At 47.8% G+C, this 7,948-nt stretch overlaps 1 non-coding gene across 1 annotated transcript; it reads right to left on the reverse strand.

The window, feature by feature from the left end:
* Positions 1-5,202: 5,202 nt before the first annotated feature.
* Positions 5,203-5,275, reverse strand: TRNAA-CGC (transfer RNA alanine (anticodon CGC)). Its single transcript has one exon. It is a non-coding gene; the product is annotated as a tRNA-Ala (tRNA).
* Positions 5,276-7,948: the final 2,673 nt, after the last annotated feature.

A 7,948-nucleotide genomic window follows, 5' to 3' on the forward strand; every position in this document is an offset into this window, starting at 1 on the left:
AGTTTAGACCATTGGATCTCAGTGGGCAGAGTTGCCAGGACTAGAAACTCGTTCTTATGTCTACATCTCCCACCCAGAACCTATCTGTTAATCCCACCTCCAGAAGCCACCCAGCCCCACACAGGAGAATGGAGCAACGCCCCGGGCTCAGGCGATTTACGTGGAGGCTGGAGGGCTGCCCGCTGTCTGGGTAGGAAGAGGCGGTCCCCGGCCTCCTGTGGGTGAGTCTGGGCACAAGAATGCGGCGAAGCCACTTTGAACCCAGCCGGCTGGGTCTTGGCCTTGCAGGCATCTCTGAACTGGCAGGTTTGAACCAGTTTGTGGCTTAGCCCACACTTCAGAAGGGGGTGGTGGTGGCTGTTCTTTTTTTCCATCCCCACCCTAAACCGGGCTGTCTCATCAAGAAGGAAGGGCGTGGAGAGGACGAGAGGCAGTAAGTTGGGACAAATGTGCTTCGGGAAGGAGAGGGCACTCAGGCCTGAGGATGCTGCTGCTCTTCTGAGCATTGACCCCTCCAGTCTGCTTCCAGGCCCACAGACACTTTGGGTACTTCACTGGGAGTGTTCCAGCCATCAGTGCTGCTTTAGCCCAATTCCAACTCTGCTGAATGCACCCTCGCCTTTTCATCTGTTCTTCCAATAGCCAGAGGGATCTTTCAAAAATGCAGACCTGATCATCTCACTCCCCTGGGTCTGTCCCTATCTTGACAGGAGAAAGGTACAGACGCAGGAATCCACCTGAAGGCGTCGGTGCCTCTGTGATTTGGTGCCAAAGAAATGGATACAGGCAGCAAGTGAGGTTGGAAATCAGAGAAGGAGGGGATCAGGACAGTCGTGAGGGATGCCTCCGGGGCTGGAGAGGCAGGAAGGGCATTCCGTGAGGGTGAGCCAGCGGAAGCAAAGGCCAAGAGGAACAAATCGGCATGAATGGGAAACGTGCAACCAGCCTGTGCATGTTCCCGAGCAGTGGGAGTTGAAGCATGGAGAGCAGAGGAGAGGTGGGGCCAGCAGCCGAGGGTCCTCCACGGCAGACAAGAGGCACTGGGCTTGGTGATGGGAACTGAGATTTTTGACCCAGGGAGCAGCCCCATGCGAATAGAGTTATCAGTCTGGGAGTGACGTGCAATATGAACTGTAGCAAATAGGAAAGGAGGGAGATGGAGGAAGGATAGACAGATGGAGGGAGGAGGAAGAGGTAGCTCTTGCTGAGCACCTAGTAGGCCCCTCACAGAGGTATCTCATTTAATCCTGTCGACAACCCAGAATGGGATGCATTAGCATCCATGTTTTACAGATAAAGAAGCTGGAGTTTACAGATGTGAAATAGCTTGCTCAAGGTATCTGAAATTGCGTCATGTCTGACAAGTGGTAGACACTTGATATGTCTTTGCTGAACTTGAGTACTAGTTCCTCAATGAATTGAACATAACTGAACTCCCCCGGTCTGGGACTCCCAGTGGTCCCCATTGTGCATCACATCCAAATTCCTTAGCATGGCCAACCAGGCTCTGCTTGCTGACAACAGCCCACCTGCAGCCTCACCTTGTCCCACTGTCCTCACCAAGCTACGCTCAAGTTCCTGGAAGGGCTCTGCTTTCCTTCCTCAGGACCTTTGCACTTGCTGTTGCTGCTGCCTGGAATGTCCATTGTCCCTGCCTCTAACTCCTTTCCCCTCTCTTTTCCCACTTATCTTGTTCAGATCCTTTAGATGTGAGCTCAGCATCTTCTTCAGAGAAATCTACCCCAAGGTCCCCTTATATGCTTTCATAATACTCCATCTTGTCATTATCTATTTAATGTCTACCTCATCCTTTGCTGGACTGAATGCTCCATGAGGACAGGGATCGTGTCTGTTCTACTCAGTACCATGCACGGGAGTCGGGATAACTGAGTTCCAGTCCTGGAAGCATCACTTTGGGACTTTGAGTCAGTCACTTAATCTCTTTGAGCCTTAGCACCCTCATCTGTAAAATAAAATGAAAAACCTCAACTTCCTCATCTTCCTTGTCTTGAGATCCAAATGAGATTGTAACTGGGGGCATGTTAGGTTTACTGAGAAATGCTGGGCTGGCAGAAGACGTGTTTGTTGTCATCAGAGATCAGGAGGTGATGCGCAGACTCACCCAGGGCCTGAAAGGAGAGCATTTCCTCCCCCAGGACCTGGTGGGTGCTCTCGCCCAGCAGTTGCCATGAACTGGGTGTCTGTCATCAACCACTTCTCCCTGACCATCACTTCCAGTCAATTCATAGCTCACTTATTAAGCACTCATTTTATTTAAACCACTGTTCTGGGCAAGTCTAGCTCCAATCCTCTCACAACCCTTCTTCTACTTCTTTTCTTCGATGTGTGTCAAAAGGGGGAGTCGGATAAATCCGTTGTGATGCCCATAGCGAATAAAAATCAATCAATAAATAGTGAATTGTCCATACCCAAATCTTGAGACATATTAAGAGGCTCTGTTCACATTTTCCTCAGTCCATCTCCCTTCTCCAATGAGTTCACCATTTGTGTTATAAATGATAAGGTTTAGCTTATTAGATTCAGTTATAGAAAGAAAGGAAAGGAAAAAGTTTTCATTGCTGGTTAGTTTTATTTATTTATTATTTATTTATTTTTATTGACCTACAGTCAGTTTACAATGTGTCAATTTCTGGTACAGCATAATGTTTCGGTCATGCATATACACACATATATTCATTTTCATATTCTTTTTCATTAAAGTTTATTACAAGATATTGAATATAGTTCCCTGTGCTATACAGAAGAAACTTGCTGTTTATCTATTTTATATCTACAAGATATTGGATATAGTTCCCTGTGCTGTACAGTAGGACCTGGTTGTTTGTCTATTTTATATACAGTAGTGTGTACCTGCTATTTATCCCTCTTGCTCTCTTTCCCCACTGGTAACCATAAGTTTGTTTTCTATGTCTGTGAGCCTGTTTCTGTTTGGTAAGTAAGTTCACTTGTGTCTTTCTTTTTTTTTTTAAGCTTCTACATTTGAGTGATATCATGGCATTTTTCACTGCTGGTTAACTTTGAACCATGATGCATTTCATGTGTAAGGACGAGGGAACCTAGGCACTGGAGGACACTCTGCCTTTACTTTTCACAGAAAATGCGTTAGTCCAGGCAGCACCAGGCTCTCCCATCGTACCAGGGATGGGCATGGCTGTGCGTGGCACCCAGCTCCATCTGTCTACTGCCCATCAAATTCCATCTTCCTTTGGGCAACTTACCAGGTCCCTCCTCACACACAGCTTTGCAAGGTGGGGCCAGTCAACAGCCTGCCTTCTTTAGATCCTGCTGGAATCAAGGAGGCACAGCACCACCCAATTTTGGCTCTGGACAGAGAGCACTCAACCTTTTGTGACCCCTCCTTATCCCTTCCACAGCTCTCCCCACCTGCTCCCCTCCACCCTCCCTCTCCTCCTCAGTCTGGGAAGAAAATGACAAGAATGCTTCCTCCTAGCTCAGCCGGTTCTTCTACTTCTGCTCTCCCCAGAGCCCAGGGCTCACTGCCCCTCTCCCAACACCCAGTGCCAAGTGCCAGCCCAGCTGAGTACAGATTCCTCTGTTCCCAGGGAGGTGGGGCACCGGCAGGGCTGGAGCAAAAGGAAGGGGACTGCTGCTTATACTAAAGGGGCGGTCAGTGGGGGGCATGTGTATTTGTTCTTCACTTTTAGTGGGCTGAGAATTTCCCAGGGTGGCTGTCTTGTGTCCTTGTCCCCAGCAGCTATTCCTCCCAACCCGTCTAGCACACATTTTGACTGAGAAAAAATGCACAGCCCACAAGTTGAGAGTTACTTTTTACTCGGGGACCTTACCAAGGATGATAGCGTGGGAATCAGCCTCTTAGCTCTGGGGAACTGTTCCAAAGAGGTAAGGGAGGAGCCAGGCCATATGGGAGTTTTTGCTGGGGAAAAAAAAATCCAAAAAAGCGAAAACATTGTAGTTGAACATTAAAAGATTACTGCTAATCACACAAAAAAGCAGACATCTCAAGTTAATGATTTTAGTGTTTTAGTGTTTTTCTCTGTATGGGAAGATGCAAAAATCTGGGCTCATTGAAAGTATTCCTTTGATGTGCATCTTAACTCTCTGGGGCCAGTATTGTTTTTTTTCCTCCATCCTGAATTCCCCTCTGGGCACAGCTCGGAGCGGCTGCAGTGGTTGATGGCTTGATGGTGGGCAAGTTCTTTGTTTCCTAAAATGTAAAGCAACATTATTTTGTCCAAACACACATGATTTTAACCCTGTTTTTCTGCACTCAATTCCAATGAGAGCGTTTAGTGGGTGCGAGGGCGGGAGTCCACATTCCACATAGCAGTTCTCAGACACTAGCTGGGTTTCCTACAATTCAACTCAATGCTGACACTATCTACCTGGAAATAGAGTCAGATCCCACAGGTTAAGGGCTCAGTCCTACCAGACTGCCCTCGTCCCCCAGCTGCCACTTCAGATGCCAGTCACAAGTCCAGGTCCTTCTGACCTGCCAGCTATAAAATTGGAGGTTCCAATGACCCCTTCCTTGAAATTCTGACAACCCCTTTCTTGGTTTCTGATTAATTTACCAGAGCACCTCACAGGGCCCAGAGAAACATTTTACTTACTAGATTACTGGTTTATTTGAAAAAAAAAAAAAAGAGGGGGGTGGGGGATACAGCTCAGGAACAGCCAGGTGGAAGGGAGGCACAAGGCAAGCTATGAGGGAAGGGCAGAGTTTCTGTGCTCTCTCCAGGCCACCACTCTCCACTAATTTCCACGTGTTCACCAACCTGGAAGTTCTCCAAACCCCGAGCTTTTTTTTTTTTTAAATGGAGGCTTCATTGCATAGTCACGATTGATTAATTCATTGGCCATTAATGTTTAAACTCATCCTCCAGCCGCTTTCCCCTCCCCAGAGGATGGGGGGTTGGGACTGAAAATTCCAACCCTCTAATCACAAGATTGGGTCCCCTGACAATCAGCCTGCAACTTTAGGTGGTCTAAGGGCATTCCCAAAGTCCCCACATTAGCAAAACAAAAGACACGTTTACCACATTCTCCTGACCTTGGAAATCCAAGGGTTTTAGGAGCTCCTTGCCAAGAAGGGGGCTCCGGGTCAAAGACCAAATATATATTTCTTTTTTTTTAAGGTTTTTTTTTTTTTTTTTGGTAGGGGGAGGTAATTAGGTTTATTTATTTATTTATACTTTTTAAGGGAGGTATTGGGGATTGAACCCAGGACCTCTTGCATGCGAGGCACACGCTCTACCACTGAGCTATACCCACCCCCCATATTTCTTATTATAAATCAATATCACAGGGACTTACTGTATAGCACAGGGAACGATATTCAATATCTTGTAATAACCTATAATGGAAAAGAATGTGGAAAATAATATATATATGTATGTATAACTGAATCACTTTGCTGTGTACCTGAAACATTGTAAACCAACTATACTTCAATTAAAAAAAAAAAGGATGACTATCACTAGCCCCTAACTATTCCACACCAGCCCTCTTGATAAAATCCAAATGGCCCAAATACTGGGTGCTACTCCGTGAGAACAGTTCCTCCTTCTTCTGAGAACCATTCTTGATCAACAGTTCCTGAAACTAGCTGAACTTCGGCTGACCCATCTCCTGCGGAAGTCCTGTAAAACCTTCCACTCTCCCTCCCCAATTTAGAAGGGCGTGAAGGTGGATGCTAATGGTCCTCGGGAGAATCTCCTTTGCAATGCACTCCTTATGATAAATTGACACAGTCTGGCAAAGGGTCTTCTGTTTAACCCAAGCACAACTTCCGGGAAGAGGGGGATGGGTAACTAGAGGAGAGAGGAAGGAAGATCGTTCTGATGTTTATGGAAGGATTTGAAAGAGTGTGTCAGGGAGGGTGATTCCAAAAGAGTATGTGGTGGGTCTGGCAGGCACCACCCCCAGGGGCTGGCCCCGGAGACCTTTCTCAGCTTCCTTCATCACCATATCCTACCCCTGGGGTGGCTGGCTCCTCTCTTCACCCCAGCACATTGGGTCCCACCTCTCAAGCCAACTTCCCTTGCTCAGTACTCCGTTTCCCTGTAGATCCACACATCTGCTTGGTTTTCTCTTCTATCTTTTGCCTTGGAAAGCTGATTAGCTGAAATTCACTGAGATTTGCCAAGGAACCGACACTTCACAGAGGGAGACGGGCCTCTAGAAATGCAAGCTCAGGGCCTCTAACCCGAGGACAGGTCCAGACCCTGGCACTGTGCTTTAGGACGCCCAGAGCAGACGGAGGTCCTGGTCTCTCTCCCCGTGGTTTCCTGGCCCCAGCCCTATCTCTCTCAGAGCGGGTACCAAACTCCCCAGGTGTGAGGAGGACCTTATCAGAGGGCATCAGCAGAAACTTGATATCCAGGCCAGGGTCCAAACTGCACCCCATGCTGCAGCCACACACGTCTACAAGGACAAGGGGTTCCTCTCTAATTGCTACTTCCTGCTCCTGCTTTCCCTGAATGGAATCCAGGTTTATTTGCAGACAGAGAGGAAAAGTCTGCCAAGGCCAAGGTCCTATCAAAGGACCTTTGTCTCCTGAGCCAAACATTGGCTCATTGTTACCTTCCTGCCTGGATCCTTCCAGAGGTGGGAGGCCACCCAGAGCCTCCAGTTTCACTTTGTGGCTCTGAATGCAGTGGAGCAGGAGGAAGAGAGTGCCCCAGCTCCAGGCAAGAGAAAACCCTGGGTCAAGCAGATGTGATGAGCTTGCACAGGGCTTCCTCTCTGGGGATGACTGGGGTTCAGCTGGCCGATCGGACACACAGTTACCTTTCTTTCTTCAGGACGAGGAGTTCTAACATTTTTTTCCTTCCTTCCTCCTAAACTCAAGCCCATTAAATAATTCTTTTCCTCTGGCTTCTCAGATTAAGCTCTTCATCCTTCCAAACTGGAGCCCAACATCCTTGCTTTCAGTCAGCTTCCTCTGATCAGCTCCACCGACACTCTGTTCCATGTCCCTCGGTGGTGATGCGCCCCCTCTATCCTGGGCTCATTTGCCTCCTCTTTCTGTGGCCCTGTTCATCTGTGTGCTCTGCCTCCCACATTGGAATACTCTCCGAGGGCAGAATCCATGCCTTCCCCATTAGACAGGGAGCCCCCTTCTTTCCAACTCAAAGCCTGAACACAACACATCATGTTCTTTAAATGTTCGTTAAATGTGGATTCTAGCCACCCCTCTCCCAAGGACAGTGTTTGAAAGGTCTGTGCAGGAACAGACTCTCTCTCTCTCTCCTTCTGTCTCAGGATTAGGCTTGAGCTGTGTGTTATTTCATGTAGATCAACCACCCCCCACCCTTCCATAAGTTACTGCCTTGATGATGAGTTTCATTAGATTCCTCCAAGCCTTGAAAGCCTGTCTCAGTAAGGGGTGAGGGTTTTTAAAGTAATCACCTCCTCCCCACCCTGACACCACAACTTCCATAACTGAGAAGTGAAAATTTCAGAGGGAAGAATTTTCTCCCAGCCTGTGTTATGCAGTACAGACCTCAGACGAGCTCAACACTGATGGCACCGAGGAAGGGTCTCAGCCCAGGCCAGTGACGTGGGCATCATTTTAAACTCTTGTTTCCCTTCATTCTTTGTATTTTTTCCGTCACTAAGCAGCTAGTTAGATTCGTGAACATCCATACAATTCACTCTCTCCTCTCCATCTTCACTCACTTATTTAAACTTTCACTTGGACTTCTGGGGACACTGTGGGTTGTCAACAGAATTCTGATACCCACCCCCTTCTCCCAGGCTGGCTTCCATTAGTGAGGATGGGGAAGGGACCCACACAACTAGGGGAGGCTTGTCTCATGGACCTAAAGTAAAGTCTGTTGAAGAGTTTCTGGGAAAGAAAACCTTTATAAAATGCATGGGTGAGCAGGCAGCTGGAGAGTTGGAAGTCTTGTTTTTCAAACTCAGCCTCAAGTGTCACGCAGCT

The sequence above is a fragment of the Camelus dromedarius genome, chromosome 21, assembly GCF_036321535.1.
Source record: "Camelus dromedarius isolate mCamDro1 chromosome 21, mCamDro1.pat, whole genome shotgun sequence".
NCBI lineage: Eukaryota > Metazoa > Chordata > Mammalia > Artiodactyla > Camelidae > Camelus > Camelus dromedarius.